This window comes from Pinus tabuliformis, chromosome 5_2, assembly GCF_031772625.1.
Source record: "Pinus tabuliformis cultivar Carrire ecotype Pingquan chromosome 5_2, CPIR1, whole genome shotgun sequence".
Lineage (NCBI taxonomy): Eukaryota > Viridiplantae > Streptophyta > Pinopsida > Pinales > Pinaceae > Pinus > Pinus tabuliformis.
In genome coordinates, this window is record NC_142306.1 from 244,267,459 (window position 1) to 244,285,964 (window position 18,506).

An 18,506-nucleotide genomic window follows, 5' to 3' on the forward strand; every position below is an offset into this window, starting at 1 on the left:
TCGGTTTATCCTACATATTAAACCTCTGCAGTATTGTCTCGAAATAGTTCCTCTGGTTTAACCAAATCTTCCTCTTTGCCCAATCTCTTTTAATTTCCATGCCCAAAATATAGTTTGCAGCACCCAGACCTTTCATGTCGAATTTGGAGGACAATTGGGTCTTCAAATCCTGGATAATTTCTTTGTCATTTCCAACCAACAACATATCATCCACATACAAGACCAGATAGATAACACGGTGTTACACTAAAATTTGTCACCATGACTATTTGCAGTTAGTATGGCTCCATCAACTGTCATACTATCCTCCTTGGCAAGTCTCATACCTCTGCTCTTCATGTCAAACTCCAAGAAAGAGAGAGTCTTTAAAAAATCAATATATCTCTGGGTACGCGGTTTCTCTTAGCCTTACCTGCGTGTACGCATCCCAATTTTACAATACCTGCGTACTTGTACGCTCTGTCTGTAAAGGGGTGGGTGCGTACTCCTGTAAAGGTCAAAAGGCGCAAGTTTCACTTCAAAAAAGTTACTTGTGGTCATTTCTAGAGCATTCTAGAAGCTTGTTTGACGTGTATTGAGCGCCTCCAGATGGTTCATGTATCCCTATGAAATAGGAACTTATCCCATCAAGAGGGGAGCTATCCCATTCAAAGAGGGGCTTATCCCATTGATGGTGGACCTGATTAACTTCCTCTAGAGCACTATAAATATAGGCATTGGGCCAGAGGGAGGAGAGGTTGAAAGCTAAACATTCCTAAGGGTAGATGCTGCTGGAATTAGGACTCCCTTATAGAGCTTGAGAGGAGAGATTCCCATCCTTTCCTAGCCTTATTTGGAAGTGGGTGAGCTGATCAAAGTAAAGGAAAACTCTTGCTGGACCCTAGGAGGGACCTGCACAACACCAAGGCTCAGGTTGTAATGGTTTCTTTTGTTTCCACTTAATGCAAATAAACTCATTTTTCTCAACAGATTGTTATTCATGATTTGTTTCATATACTCCTTGGTCTGTATGATGAATATGTGTTATTTTATAAGTTAATCAGGTGCTATGTAATCTTTTGGCTTGTTAGTGAATGCAGGTTTCAGAGAGAAGGAGGAGCTCATCCGGAGCGGCGAGGCTGGACTACTACAAAGCGTTGGACTAAAGGTATGTTATAATCACCTGATTACTTGTATTCTAAATGCATATTTAGAGAAAGGTAGTGTTTATTTGTCTTGTTTGTCACTAGAAAGCCTTAGCTTCTAGGGAGGTCGGTTTTGTCCGCAAAATTGACTCTTTCCGCATGACAAAATGGCGACTCCGCTGGGGAACTCCATTGATGTGAATGATTTTTCCTTTGTGTGAAACTTTGATTTGAGAAAAGTCGTTTGTTTTCTGGTTTTTGGCTATTTGACTGTGTATTTGGGTGGGCTAGCTTAGGGTTAAATTAGATTTTAGTTTTTCTTAATTTTGCTAGCAGTACGCACCCTCTGAGTTAAGCACAGTGCGTACTTGTACGCACTGCAGCTTTGTGCACAGAGCGTACACGCACTTGTGCAAACAGGTTGCCTGCGTACCCTGTCAAAATTGAGAAAATTTCAATTTTCTTCTTTTTTGCCTCTTAGATTTTGTTTTTAATTTGTTTTTTCTGCCCAGATCCACTGGCTGCCTGTCATAAATCTTCACATAAGCTTGTTTCATCAGTGTCAAGAGTTTTAGTGAAATTCATAGAGATTTTGCCCTAGGGTTTGATTTTTGCACTGGTTTCGTAGTGACTTTGGCTTTAGAAGTTGTATAACCTTGGATCTCCCTGGTTTTTTCAGTCTTCTTAGGAGTTGGACCTTTCATAGAATCCACCCTTGTGAGAAACCTACCTTTGTGTTGTCTCTTTGCCAAATCTCGAAAAAGTTTGTTGATTGAACTTTGAATTTTATTCTTAAGAAAAAGAACAAAAGATTTTGAGTTTTGTTTTTGACTGGTTTTTGATTCTGCATTAACTAGTCCTTAGTTACATTTTGACTGAGTAAAACATCCTGGAATCACACTTGGTAGGCTTTTGCCTCATTAGATTTACTTTTAGGTGCATTTCTCTTGGATTTGCTTTTGTGTGAAATTGAGTTGATTTGATTGCCATAGATTTTTTAACTTTGATTTCTGTTAAAGTAAGTTTTACATGTTTTGCTAATATAGGGAAAAATACAAAAAAAAACTCTTTTGAAGAAAAGTTTGCTTTAGTAGCATTTGAGTCTTTGAAAAGAAAAGGAATTTTCGTGAAGTAATTAGCGGTCATGTATTGTATGCTTTGGAAAAGATAAAGAGTTTGTTTCTTTGATTTTCATTGCCAAGAAATTTGTTTTTATATCGATTTTGCATTCTCCAACTCTCTTAGCTAGGGAATTCATTGAAAAAGAAAATTAGTATAAATCATCCTAAGTGCATCTTTTTAGTGGATTTGAGTCGAGTCTACACACCATCAGTTTCATCTCCACTACCTTTTGTCCTAAAGAAAAGCCATAAAATTAACGCTTAAAGTAAAATCAACTTAGTAACTTTTATTTACTAGGGCTCTGAAACACCAATATAGATCAGGCTAGTGTCTTGGAGTAGGAGAGTAATTAACTCTCCAAGATAGTAAAACCAAACAAGTAGCTCATCTTGTGGTAGGATAAATCCAACTGTTTCATTTGTACTCTGGGAAAGCTCCTCTTAAAGGAGAAGCACGAGACCGTGTCCGAACCAGTGAGGGGATCAATCCTCCTTCATTGGGAAAGACGACAGATACGTACGTACTACAAACGGTAAACCTCGAATTATTGTCGAGGAGCCTGGGGTCACTTGTCGGTAAACCTTGGATTATTTTCAAGGAGCCGGCAAGGGGATTGAGCTTGTTACTCTGCCCTTGCGTGCTATCGGGTCGTAGACTATTCCCCCAGGTATATTTGTTACTGTTGGTAACCTTAGTGACCATTATCTTTAGGATTCTACCGAGGTGACGGTGGAGGGAAGATCCCACTGTACCTGGAGCAGACGTCGGCTAGACTCACTTGGATTTTCCGGGGGGTTCACTTCACTCGAGACGGTTAAAGTGGAGGAATTTGTGCCGGTCTATTCATTAAGCAGGTTGCCGGGGTAACTGATCCACCCACCACTTCTGTACTGAATTCGGCGATGTTGGGCTTCATCACCAACTAGTGTTTTCGGTCCGGAAGGCTACTGTTTGTGTATGGTTTGACGCCCTAGATTCTTTAGGCGTGTGCTTCGAATTTGTTTGGTTCTTTAGAGACTTTAGGCGGTTTGCTTTGAGATTTTACTTTTTTTGCGTGTGCAGTAGTTAAAAGTTTTTAACTGTGGCTGAATTACCGAGACAGTCCCGTAGACTTCGGGACAAGTCTCCTGAGATTGTTACCGTGGCCAATTTGTTGAGGAAGTCCCGTAGACTTCGGGGCGAACCTCCTGAAGACGTCCCGAGTCATTACGAAGGTTTGAAAGTCCTTGTAACTCCTAGTGGCAGTAAAGTAGGTTCACCTAAAGAAGGAGAGTCGTCGTTGGTAGTCCATCCAGATTACCAAGGTCTAGAAACAGGTTATAATCCCGAAGCTGTTGCAGTTTCCGAGCTTGCTGGTAGTTTTTCATCTACTAGTGATATAGGCAAAGAACCTGAAATATCTGAACCTGTTACTCCAACTTCTAGTGCTCCTGATTCACCTAGGGTAGAAAGAGTCATCACCGAAAATCTTCCTGCTGGTTTGATAGCTATTGAAGAACTTGCTCCAAAAGAAGAATTTGGCGTCTCTATCCTTGAAGATCAACCTACTATTGATCTAAGGGAGCGTGAATCCATCTTTTACAGTCCTCCTAGAAGCACTACTTGGTATCTTTCGTTGACTAATTATTTGGACAACTCAGGGTCAATTTTTTCTCCACCTCGTACTCCTTATCCGCCTGGAGGTATATATACTCCTGTAAATATGTCTAATCAGTCGTCTATGTTCACTCAATCTCCTGAATCTTTCTTGTACGGCGGTCCTTCTGTTCCCTCTGGGTATCAGTCACTTTCTGGTACTTTTGCGGGAGCATCTCCTCAACCCATTGAACATGGGTTATTAACTGGAAACAATGGTAATAAACCGTTGGGTGTAGGAGACATTTACATGATGTCAGGTTCAGTTCCTAGTTCTCAACCTCAAGGTGGCCAGCTACCGCCTGGGGGGCAGCCTCAATTAACGCCTGGGGGGTAACCTCAAGGTACACAAATTGCGTCTGGGGGGCAACCTCAAGGACAATATGTACCCATAGTACAATACATTCCTCAAGGTCAACCCCAGCCTCAATATGTACCCCAAGGTCAACCTCAGTATCAATTTATAGCTCAAGGTCAACCCCAGTATCAGTACTTACCTCAAGGGTATCTACCTCAAGGTCAGTACTTGAGTCAAGGTTATCAACCACCCCAAGGTCAATCTTATGTTCAAGGTACGGGAACTGTACCTTTCAATTATCAATCCTACCCTCAATCCGGTTATGGATCTCAATATCCTCAACCTGTCATGGGTCAATACCCCAGAATGAACATAGTGTGGGATCCATCGCAAGTTCAACAGGTATTGTAGCCAAGTGTACAGTTGTCATCTCAACCTGGACAACCCTTAGTTTCTGGTTCACCCCAGCAACCAGTCCAGTCTAATGTTCAAACTTCTGTACCTTCGGTAGTTACTCAGTCGCCCATTGCACCTAGTACTTCATCTCAAACGACTGCTGCAACTATCGCAACATCTGTTCCTTCCACCACACTTACTTCTGGAGTATCGACAGCTCCGGTTTCTACTGTCTCTGCAACTACTCCTCAGACATCTTTACCATTGTCTGGATCCACGATTCAAACTACGGTTCAGATGCCTATAGGAAAGCCTGGTTTAAGTACGGTTGTCACTAGTCAACCACAATTCATTTATCAACCGTACCAGGGACAGTACCAATACGGGCTTGCTATCCAACAGCCAGTTTACCAGTATCAATCGTATCCTGGGTACACTTATCAACAACCTCAGCAACCCCAGTATGGTCCAGTTAATCCTGGTTTTCCAGGAGGATACAATATCCCGAATGCGATACCTATTCCAAGTTATCATGGATATCCTCCTCCTGGGACTGGTCTTGTGACCCAGAGTTTTAGGGATCCTAATCGGCAATTACCGTTTATCGCAACTTTGGATTTACCGAACTTGTCGCGCCTAACGAACGATCCAATAAATTATCTTCTGTTTTGGCCGCTAATGCCAAATAAGTTGCCCAGTGACATACCCAAGTTCGAAGGTAAGTCTGGAGAGGATCCGTCAAATCATGTGATGACTTACCACCTCTGGTGTGCTTCAAATTCCATCTTGGATGATTCGATCCGCTTACGTCTTTTCCAGCGTACGCTCATTGGTCTCGCGGCCAAGTGGTAAATTGAGTTACCACGGGCCTATTTTTACAATTTTAGTCAGTTAGCTACCTCGTTCCTAACTCATTTTCAGTTGCCGGTCAGATATGATAATGGCACGGAGCTACTAACTTCATTAAAACAGTCGACGCCCACTTACATTTCCGATCATTAACATGAATGGAGACGTCGAAGGCGATTAGTGAAAGTTTTTATCCCGGACCAAATCTTAACTGAATGGTTTGTTAAATCATTATTATCGAAGATTACTGAAGATATAGCTAAGGCCGGAGTAGTTACTGAGGAGCAAGTGATTGCTCAAGTGCAATACCTTGACTTAGTTTACACTCAGTCAGGTACATTACACGAAAAGATCCCAGATCTTCCAAAGTCAAATCAAATCGCTGCTGCTCCTTCGGGATCTCATGCTGCTGATGGCATGATTGGTACGGTAAATACTAAAAGCAAGAAGAAGTCTTCAAAGAATTCTTCGCCCATTATAACCTTACCAGACTCCCCGACAGGAGAATCTTCTGCTGAAGTTTCCGCTGATATTCACGCTGTAGAGTCATCTACGGCTAAATCAAGAAACGGTGGGAAGAAGAATAAAGCAGACAAGGCTCCAAAGGAGAAAACAGAAAAGTCGGAAACCAATGACGAAAAGCACAAACCTCGATATCCTTGTCTTATTTGTGAAGAGGATCATTTTACAAGAGATTGCCCTCATCGGGCCGAGGTTGTGAAAATCGTCAAGGGTTCCCCAACTCCTGCTGTTTTGAAAGATCCATTTCCAAAGCAGGAGAGTAAGATGATAGGTTCTTCCTCGAGTGCCAGTGAAGAACCAATATTGATGATGTCTCATGTAAGGATTGCGACTCGATCGCAAGATTATGGTAGTAAAAGTCCTGTTGATGGATCGAAAGAAGCAGAATCTTCTCATTCAAATCCATCAACCTCAGCTCCCGGTTCCGATCCACTACAGATCGAGAAACCTAACCTTGACTTAGTAATCAAACCACCCACCAAGGGTGTACTTCGAAGGTCTGCTTTCAATCCACATGCGAGAGCGGCCCAGAATTACAACATTGTTGAGGATTTAGTTGTTTCACCCTCAACAATGTCGGCTTTAGAAGTGCTGCAATCATGCCCAGCACAGCGAAAATTACTTTTGTCGGCTATAGGAGCTGTTTATGTTCAGGACCCGAACCTCATAATCTTTGATCTAGAAAATAGTACACCACGTTTGCCTCATCAGATGGCTTTCCAGATCCCAGTGATAGTAAAAAACAGGCCTATTCATCGGACTCTAATTGATGAGGGAGCTTCCACGTGTATTATGTCGATACATTGTTGGAGATCGCTTGGTTCTCCTTCACTAAATCAATCCCCGACAATTCTTAAGGCCTTTGATGGCCGTGGGTTCCATCCGTTTGGCATTCTACAGGATTTACCCATAGGGGTTGAAGGAAAAACCGTTAGTCTAGATGTGGAGGTGGTTGATGCCCCTCTAGACTACAACCTTCTCTTGGGTTGAGGTTGGTCTTACGCTATGACGGCGGTCGTTTCATCGGTCTTCAGAGTAATAAAGTTTCCACATAATGGCAAGATCGTAACCATAGACCAACTGGCTTACTTTTCATCCGACCCAGCCTCTTCGGAGAGTATCCAACATGTTGGTAAAATGACTATCCCTTATAAGGATGTTGGCGTAGGATTAGTTAAAGATGTCGGTTTACTGGGAACTTTTCCTTTTCCTCCAATCAACGCCGTGTCTTCGTTTGCATCTATTCATATGATTACTTCAGACACTATTGTTTACGACGATCCTTGGATCGTTCCTTCCGAATCTAAGATAGACTCATTTGGTGACGCAATGCCTTTGAGTCCATATGAAATTGCTTATGAAGCCGTGCAGTCTTTTACTGACCCGAGTTCAACCAAAATCGACCAAATGAATGTGGTCCGTGAGGAATCACTTTTCGCATCAACCTCGGAGTTAATAACGTTTCCCGAAGTTGTGTCATCTGACGAACAACTTTATGAAGTCCTGTGCGTAGACGATTTACCATGGGAAGATCTCCATCACAGATCTTCGTTTTTACCTGAGGATGATCGTTTTGAAAACGATTTCTCATCAATCTATACAGCTGAATATGTCAAAGAAGCTCAGAGTCCAATGAAACATCCTGATTCAGAGCTGAATTTGGGAAACATTTCTCGTACTATTCCCATTGACATTTCAGTCAAGCTCGAAATTGTTGAGCACATTCATATAAGTGCCTCGTGTTCAGATGACGAAATTCAGACATACAAGGTCCTATTTCAAGAATTCTGCGACGTGTTTGCCTGGTCCTATGAGGAAATGCCAGGAATTGATCCCGCAATTGTTGTCCATGAGATCAAGACTTACCCAGACGCTAAACCCGTCCGGCAACGTTTGTGTCAGATTCACCCACGAAAAGCGGCTGCAATTAAAGCAGAAGTTGAGAAGATGTTGAAAGCAGGTTTCATTTATCCGATCCCGTTAACGGATTGGGTATCGAATATTGTTCTGGTTAACAAAAAACAGGGAACAATAAGAATATGTATCGACTATAGGGATATCAATCGTGCTTGTCTCAAGGACAACTATCCCACACCCTATATCGATCAAATAATTGATGATTGTGCCGGCAGTGAAATATTTTCCTTTATCGACGGTTTTTCCGGTTACAACCAAATCAATATTCTACCTGCCGATCAACCAAAAACGGCTTTCATTTGCCCATGGGGGACATTTTCTTATTGAAAATTACCCTTTGGGCTTAAGAATGCCAGAGCCACTTTTCAAAGGGCGATGTCTTATGCATTTCATGACATCAAACACATTGTGCAACCGTATCTCGATGATTTGCCCGCTCACTCCTTACATCGAGCTGATCACCTTGTCCATTTACGAGCAATTTTTATGAGGTGTCGGCATTATCGTATACGGTTGAACCCACACAAATGTGTCTTCTGTATAGAAGTGAGATGATTGCTGGGATTTGTAGTTTCAAAAGCCGGCATCCGCGTCGATCCCTCGAAGGTAGAGGCTATCATCAAATTGCCTCCTCCTTCGAGTCTTCGCCAACTCCAAAGTTTGCAGGGGAAAGCAAACTTTTTACGCCGATTCATTCCTAACTACGCCGATATTACCAAGGGTTTTACCCGGTTGTTGAAACAAAATGCTCAATTCTCTTGGGATGAGATAGCTCAGAAATATTTTGATGCACTCAAGCACGCGTTAACCCATGCACCGTTGCTGCATCCTCCCAACTACAACCAGGATTACTTTTTGTACCTCGCCACCGCTCATTCCACCATTGGAATGGTATTGGTCTAGGAAGACGAATTCGGAACGGAACATGTGATCTATTACCTTAGTCGGACGTTAAATCCTACTGAGCTCAAATATTCACATGTGGAGAAATTGGCCTTGGCAGCCGTTCAAGCTGTCCAACGTTTTCGTCATTACATTCTTCTCCGTAAAACTACAGTCATTTCGGATTGCAACCCTATGATCTACATTTTGACTAAACAATTGCTAGGGGGCAAGAACTCTAAATGGATCGTTATCCTGCAGGAGTTCGACTTAGAATTTGAAAAATCTAAGTCTAAGAAATCTTTAGTTTTTGCAGAGTTGATGTGTGACTTCCCGCGTGCTGACACAGAAATTGTGGCATAGGAACCCATTGCGGACGAATCTTTGTTTCTCATCAGCACTTTAGATCCGTGGTATGGAGATATAATTGTCTATCTCCATACCCAATCCTTTCGGCTCGAAGTTTCAAAGTCGGAACGTCGGAAAATTCAATTCCAGTCCCAACAGTACAAAATTATTGGAGATACTCTTTATCGCCGTGGGGCGGACTTGGTTTTTCGTCGTTGCTTAACTCACGAGGAAGCTGAAAGGGTTTTGAATCACTGTCACTATGGAGCGTGTGGCGGTCATATGTCCGGGTATGCCATAGCCCAAAAGATATTGCGCGCTGGCTACTTCTGGCCGTCCTTATTTAAAGACTGTATTACTGCGGTCCGGAAATGCCACAACTGTCAAGTGTTTGATCGCAAGATGCGCGCACCACCTACTCCTCTCCACCCTATAATTGCCGTTGGTCCTTTTGCCAAATGGGGTATCGATTTTATTACATGTAACCCTCACTCGGCCGGGGGGCATGCGTATATCATCCTTGCGGTTGATTATTTTACTAAGTGGGCCGAGGCGATGCCTACATTCGAGGCAGACGGCAAGACAGCTGCAATTTTCGTATTCAATCACATTATTGCTAGGTTTGGTGTCCCATAAGCGATAATCACTGACCATGGGCGCCATTTCCGAAACGTTATGATGACAGAACTTATAGGCCAGCTTGGTTTGCGTCACGATAGCTCAACTCCTTATTATCCACAAGCCAATGGCCTGGTTGAGTCCATCAACAAAGTTTTAGTTATCATGATCCGACGAATCATTGGTATTCATTGGTTGAATTGGCACAACATGTTATTTTCCACGCTTTGGGCGTACCGAACCTCAGTGAAAACATCAACAGGGTTCACTCCTTTCCAACTAGTTTATGGTTTGGAAGCAGTGCTGCCCATTGAATGCGAAATCCCGTCACTTCAAATGGCTGTCGAATTAATTCCAGCTACTTCCGAAGAGGAGAAGCGTCTATTATACTTAGCTCAATTAGATGAGACTCGACGTGACGCTGCATTGGCAATCGAGACTCACGCAAAACGTATGAAATCTCAGTATGATCGGAATGTGACCCCTCGAAATTTTTCGGAAGGAGACCTAGTGCTATTATATGATCAATCTAACGATAAATTAGGTGCTAGAAAATTCGTTCCTATGTGGCATGGGCCCTACATTGTCAAGCGAAAGCTAGAAAAAGGGGCCTATGAGCTGGTAGATTTTGATGGGGACTCTTTGGGTAAACCCAGAAATGGACTTTACCTAAAGAGGTATTATGCTTAAATGATGGGTATGGAGATTTAGTTAGGTTAGTTTTTTCTTTCTAGCTGGTGTGTTTGTTAGTATAGACAGTGTGCTTAGCTTAGAGAGTGTGTTTTTCGTCGTTATTCTGGCTTATCTTGGTTTTACTCTTGATATTGCAGATGTCGACGCCTCTCCAAACGTACATTGGATTCACTGATGGTGCTTGTCGTAGTACACGGAATATCTCTTCCGCAGCTTGGGTTATCTATTCGCCCTCTGACAAGTTAGTTTCTATGCATGGGGTGAGCCTCGGTCAAACAACAAACAACATTGCAGAATACAGTGCAGTGATTGAGTTATTGTCTGAATCTATTTCATTTGGGATTCAGAGTTTGATAGTGAGGTTAGATTTTGAACTCGTTGTATTACAGCTTAATAGAGTTTATGCCATTAGAAATCCAGTGTTATTAAGGTTATTTTTGAGAGTGCGTCTCTTGGAACGTGAATTTGATTACATTGAATATCAGCATATTCCAAGGTCTTTAAATACATTAGCAGATGCAATTGCTTCTCGAATGTTAGACAGACATTTGAGATAATCATACATGTAAATTTAAAAACATTTCATCACACATGTTTAACAAGATAAGCCGGTAATAATGATATATATATAGATAGGAGTGTGTCAAAAATACATCGTCTTCGATCATAGGTTGAAAAACACCTTATGATCGGCAAAAATGATAAGTACAAAAAAACAAAATGTCACATGTGTCTACAAAAGTGACCATCCAATCACTGGTGGTGCTCTCTATACGACACCACTGCACGGGCTACCCTACACAAGAACCTCCTAAAAGGTCCTGGGACTGCGACCACATAGCACTGAAGTCTGATAGGAATATCATCTATAGTCATCTCTGGTATGTCTGCCGTAAGATGCTCCAGGTCTTGTTCCAACTCAGCTAAGGTCTTTGCGGCCGCGTCCTGTGGGGCCGGTGCCGGTGCAACTGGTACTCTCCTCTCGAAAGGCCGGAGATTGGCCGGACGCTGTAGGCCTACATATGCATTTTGAAAATTGTCACTGTCAGTTTTGAGACGATATAAAAACAAAAAAATAGATAATTTAAAAACTTGTGAAAAATGAAGTACCTGTGTCATCCCACTGTTCTCCCGGTGGAAGAATCATGTCCGGATCTCCATGAAAATCAACTCCGGCATACGGAAAATCCTGTATCGAGAAGACCTGGTTCTCTAACCAGTGAAAATACTCCGGTCTAAATCGGACAACCTTCGTGCCCTCGTCAGGATGACAGGCCATCACTGCAACCCATCGCATCAACTTAGGCTCTCGGGGAGGCCTAACCTCAACAGTGAGCTGCTGTGGGATCAACGTCGGAACCCTCTCTAGGGAAAAACTCACAACTAAAGACCCATAACCAAAAGTCTTCAGCTGTCCGTTTTTGGTCCTAGTCAGTTGGCCCTTTAAGTTGGCCAACACAGCATCGCACCAGTTGAAAATGGTGCCCCGATAGCAATCAATCGCCATCCGCATCTAGGATCCAGTGGCAATGTGCAAAGCGGCAGCCCCGCAAAGTTTGGTAACTGTAAAGGCAATTACCATAAGTTCAGGTCGGGATATCTTTTTGATTTCTATCCCCTTATCTTGGTTTTGATTATTGCACCAATCTAGTCGGAGACTAGCAATGGACTGGCCACCCGGCCTAGTCTCGGACAGAGTCAATTGTTCGCCCCTCTTGGGCAAACCAGTGAGAAAGTAAATATCTGAGGGCTATATCTCGAGCTGGTGCCCTCCAATGTAAAAAAACTGATCCTGAATGTTCCACCTTTCAACCAGCCACTCTAGAAAGCGCACCTGGGCCCTCATGCCAGGTATGGCCCAGTATTTGTAAAGACCGCATGCCTTCAAAGCATCAATGGAAGGTTGGTGATTAATCGCGGCCAAATCAACATCTTCGTGTTCTCTCTCGCGCCAATCAAGCATGGTGGGCAATCTACACACCATAAAACATTTGTTAGAGTCCATAAAATTAAAAGTTTTTGGTTCATTTTGGAGAAATGGGAGTTTCAAAATCCATTCCGCGGTGTACGCAGCCCGCTTTTAGAGACAGGGCGTATGTATGCAGGTTCTCTTAAGGCAAGCTGTGTACGCCCGACATTTTCCCAACTGCGAAAATGTCGGGGTACGTAGGTCACCCATGAGGCACCTGCGTACCCCGAAAAGCGAACCTTGAAACCCCCAAGGCCTCCAAAAAATAAAACTAAAGCTTAAAAACAAATTCTAAATGGATGGAAATGCAAGGGAGGATGTTGTAGAATACCTGATGAGACGACGTTCGGTTTCGACGGTTGGATTCTCCGCAATGTCCACGGGAAGTTTCTTACCAAAAGCCCTTTTTCTCTCCTCAACAGTAAAATGGTAAAAGCCCTTTTTATAGGTTTTTTGAGTAAATAAATGTCAAATTTGTTTATTTTCCACCATGAAAAGGTATTTTTCAAAGTATTTTTATCTATCTTTAAACAGGTATGAGTAATGTGTTGGTTTTTGCGTAGGATAAAAGGATTTTCAGGGAAAATGTCATTTTTCACAAACAAAAACATCAGAGTCATCTTTTAAGCCCTTTTCTGACTCCTAAAACATGAAAATATTGCCGAGCGTTTCTTTTACACTCGTTAAAACGGAATTAAAAGACGGTCCTCTTATAGCCCTTTTCTGACCGTAAAAACATGAAAAGATTGCCAGATTTTTGTCGTTTCAAATTCGATATTGGAAATAAAACGACGTGTCCTTGATCACTTTTTACTTTTCAGGTCAGAGACACTAATCATGAAAGTACTCCTTGGTCGTAAAAGATCAAGCGGTTCTCTCAAGTATTATTTTATACTTTTTCGGGCTTGGGAGACACAAATTTACGAAAAAGTTCAACCCTAGAGTCTTCTTAAGTTTTTCAAACTCTCTAAAATTGAAAAACGCCGAGTTTCTCCTATACTGGACTCGTTAAAATTTCACAGTAAAGAACCTATTCGATTACAAACAGGAATGGACCACTCCTTCTTAGGGTTCGAATCTAAACTAAGTTGGACTCATCCGAAGGATGAGCTTATAATCAAGCATATGTTATCCTCCTCAAGCTTGTAAAAAATAAAGAGGTACTTGCCAGAAATGGTGGGGGAAAAGAGAGAAAAATGAGCCTATTTGTTATCCTTTGTCTCAGAAGAAGCCTTATCACCACTCTTGAACACGAAACTTTTCATTCACCTGGGTTGGGAAATCCTTTGCCTCACAGTTGATCAAACCACATTGAAAGTCTTCAGCCGGGTATTAACTTTGGGTCAAATGTCACCAAGCCATCTGTTGTGTCGTTATGTGTTCAAGAGGTCATTGCAAATAAACCATTCATCTGCAAAATATCCGTCATCCATCTCGACCATCCCTGAGTCAGTCCTTACAGCTACATTTCTTCAACTTGATCTATGATTTCGTGTTGTGGGCTTGCCTGCAACGGGTCGCTTTCTATCGACATCAGCACATTATCTAGAAAGATGACCTAGAAATTATCAGTGCCTTGAAATCTGCATGCATCAATGGCAGTTTTCTCGCCTTTGACGACGGTTTACATCATTGACTTTCGATCGAAGGACTCCGTGAAATGTTCGACATCAACTCATTCATTCACATCTCATGGATTGTACTGGGTACTTTGAGAACCATTGAAATCACTGGTGGTCTCTCTCACACTTGTTAACAGTTTACATCATTGACTAGTAATCAAGTGGTTTCTACCATGTTCGACATCAACTCATTTATTCGCATGGATAGAATCGTACCTGTTTGGGAAGTAGAAATGAAGACCCTGGATCTAGTTTCCACCATCCAGGCTGCGCGGAGTTTTGTATTCATTATACAATAGACTAATCATAAGCAGATGGCTGCGTCCATACTGTGTCTACAAGAGTCTATGATTATGATGTACTGCAAAATCATTCCTGTATCAGAGCAATAGTTAGTTTGTTAGTTAAAGTTTTTGATCTGAGTATGGGAATGCCTACCTCAGCGATGATATGATCTTATATATGTATTTTGTGTTGAATATTTGCAGGTTCCGACTGGGCTCTCCACAAGATAATCCTTGAAATGATAAATTACTTCACCCTTCCTAGATGATATGAAACCCTAATATACTACAGGATTTGCACTTTAGGGGGAAATCTGTTACACTAAAATTTGTCACCATGACTATTTGCAGTTAGTATGGCTCCATCAACTGTCATACTATCCTCCTTGGCAAGTCTCATACCTCTGCTCTTCATGTCAAACTCCAAGAAAGAGAGAGTCTTTAAAAAATCTATATATCTCTGGGTACACGGTTTCTCTTAGCCTTACCTGCGTGTACGCACCCCAATTTCACAATACCTGCGTACTTGTACGCTCTGTCTGTAAAGGGGTGGGTGCGTACTCTTGTAAAGGTCAAAAGGCGCAAGTTTCACTTCAAAAAAGTTACTTGTGGTCATTTCTAGAGCATTCTAGAAGCTTGTTTGACGTGTATTGAGCGCCTCCAGATGGTTCATGTATCCCTATGAAAGAGGAACTTATCCCATCAAGAGGGGAGCTATCCCATTCAACGAGGGGCTTATCCCATTGATGGTGGACCTGATTAACTTCCTCTAGAGCACTATAAATACAGGCATTGGGCCAGAGGGAGGAGAGGTTGAAAGCTGAACATTCCTAAGGGTAGATGCTGCTGGAATTAGGACTCCCTTATAGAGCTTGAGAGGAGAGATTCCCATCCTTTCCTAGCCTTATTTGGAAGTGGGTGAGCTGATCAAAGTAAAGGAAAACTCTTGCTGGACCCTAGGAGGGACCTGCACAACACCAAGGCTCAGGTTGTAATGGTATCTTTTGTTTCCACTTAATGAAAATAAACTCATTTTTCTCAACAGATTGTTATTCATGATTTGTTTCATATACTCCTTGGTTTGTATGATGAATATGTGTTATTTTATAAGTTTATCAGGTGCTATGTAATCTTTTGGCTTGTTAGTGAATGCAGGTTTTGAAGAGAAGGAGGAGCTCATCTGGATCGGCGAGGCTGGACTACTACAAAGCGTTGGACTAAAGGTATGTTATAATCACCTGATTACTTGTATTCTAAATGCATATTTAGAGAAAGGTAGTGTTTATTTGTCTTGTTTGTCACTAGAAAGCCTTAGCTTCTAGGGAGGTCGGTTTTGTCCGCAAAATTGACTCTTTCCGCATGACACACGGTCACCAATTAATTTAAAATACACATAGTGATATGTTTTTCTTATGGTGAAGCCAAGTCCCCGTATAAATGTATCAAATTTCTAATACCACATCCTTGGTGATTGTTTTAACCCATACAAAGACTTCTTTAACCTGCATACTAGTTCTTTCTTACCCTTTGCCGCAAAGCCTTTAGGTTGCTTCATGTAGATCTCCTCTTCCAGATCCCCATGAAGAAATTCTATCTTCACATCCATTTGTTCTACCTCAAAATCAAAAGTAGCAACAACAGATAACAATAATCTAATAGAAGCTACCTTGGCAATAGGAGAAAAAATATCACCAAAATCAATTCCCGACACCTGGGAATAACCTTTTGCTACCAACTGAGATTTGTATTTATCCACGTTTACTTTTGCATTTGTCTTCTTCTTGAACACCCATTTGCTGCCAATGGGTTTCCTTCCAGCCGACAACTCCACCAGATCCCAAGCCTCTTTTTTGTGCAAAGATGCCATTTTATCAACCATGGCCTCTTTCCAGAGTTTTCCATCCTCTGAATCTACTGCTTCCTTCGCAGTTCTGGGATCATCATTGTTGGACACCTAATCCTCAATGGGATAGTGTGGAAGCTTAATAGACAAAGTAGTCCAAGAGACCTTGGGATGTGAAACCCAATGGTCACATATTGTACTATAAATGTAAATCATTTTTTAATAAAAATTGTACTCTCATGATTTATCTTTCATATTTCTCTCGCTCCCCATGTGTGTTTAACATGGTATCAGAGCAAGCGTATTCCTGCCCTGCATAATTATTTTGAGCCATTTGTTTTATGGCCCTTATGTGCAGATCATTTCAGGAATATTTTCTCAGCTAAATTTTAGCTGCAACCTTTCATTTCTCTAGCGCCATTTTTGGCCTCTCTCTTCCATTCTGAATCTGCTCAGTCATAATAATCTGCGCTCTGTGTGATAATGGGTAATGCTTGGTATTCCCATCAAATACCTCCTCCTACAGTGCTGTCAGCGTTCAGAGCAGGATAAAACTGGTGCGTCGTTGGGCTGGTTCATGCTATATGTGCGTTGAATGGTATGTGCATACATTATTGCAGTGTAAAAATGTACACTGGTTCATATGCGTTCATTTGTGATACATCTGGTTCATTACCATTACTCCTCTACTCTCTATTTTCTACGATGAAGGTATTGTGTTTGAATAGTGAGTATATACACAGTGCATATGATGGTCCCTTGGATGAATGTATTGCGTGATTGAACAATTAATTTATCTCTGGCATGGATTATATGTGCATTGTATTGGAGTTAGTTATACATTGAAATGTCCCTTCTTCGCATATGTGCATTGGATTATATGTGTTGAAGCAGTGAAGTTGTATTGGAGTTGGTTATGCATTGAAGTGTGCACAACCTCTGTGCATTGGGCTTGAAGTCCATGCATATATTGGTAAAAGGGAATACAAACATTTAAGTGTGTGGGTATCACCATTTTTATGTGCTGCTTTTGCATTGAACCTGTGTTGAATAACCATTTGAAGCGTTGAATAATTTGAATGTGGACATGTTCGTTTGGTCTCTGAGGGTCTGGTTATAACGTATATCCACCAGTTCTATTTGTATTGAAACAAACTGCCCAACTGTATATCGACTTATGAATGTAGCCCAAATCCTGCTCTCTGTGACTGTATATTGCCCCACAGTACACCATGATGCACTTGAATGTGTTTGAATGCGTGATTGTCTCGACGTGTTGAGGATTGTGTGGCGTGCTGAGGATTGTGTGTTGTGTGGTCTGTCTCGACCACTCAAATATCCTTGGGATCTGCAATTGGCGTTGAAAGTGGTGTCCCACGCCTCCAGGTTGGTCTCTGCTATCGTTGACAAGAATGGAGAAAACAACGCACAACACACGAAGAGTAATGAGAAAAATGATAATATCTAGAATTCGACACTCCGTGTTGGTCACATTGGGTTTCAACCTCCAGAATCAGATAAGGTCCTGAATAAGTGCGCCTCTTGCTGGTAGAGGCAAATCCTTTTCCCTTTTCATCTCCCATATTGGCGCTGCGTGGAAGGCAAGCTAATGCCATGGTCCCCACTGACTTGTTGGTTGTTGGAATAGCGATTGTATCAGAGGAGGCGAGTTCGACTCTTGGCACGAGAGGAAGAAGATGAGGAGTTTTATCATAGATTGAAAGATTTGTGTGATGGGTATTTGCGCGTCAATCAATCCACAATGAAGGAGAACCATTGCTTGTATTGAATTTTCTTCCATCGGTCTGAATGGAAGATGCGTGGATTTGATAGATAAACTTTATGTTCAAAGTTATATAAACATATTCCATCAACTATCTACGAAATTTACTGTGATTGCCTGTGTCTTAAATACTTGTATTTGGAGGATGCAAGAACTACAACTGCTCTCTGGCTCGCAGATTTCTCACAACCTTCAAATTACCTTTCAATGTCTAAATGTGGACCTGATTTGCAAAAGAGATTCGATGAAGTGTGACCATTGGTGTGTGCCGTCTTCGGTCTGTTCCATTTATTAAACATGGAGGTTGGCTCCAAAACTTCTGCGCTTGGCATCCACTCAGCGATAATCAACCTTTTCATTAATCTGCTCAACGACTTGGAATCCGCTCAATTGCAATCAACCATTTCATTAATGTGACTACGGATTATGTTCATCTGGGCGTTGTAAAGAGACCAGAATCCTTATGCTGCCATCTGCTACTTTGGCATCTTTGTTTCCATTTCAAACTTGTTCTCTTCTAGGCGTTGCAAGAAAACCTCCTGGTAAGCCTTTGTACTGTTCTTTGGACCCATCGCTGCCCGCTGAAAATATTTGTTATTTA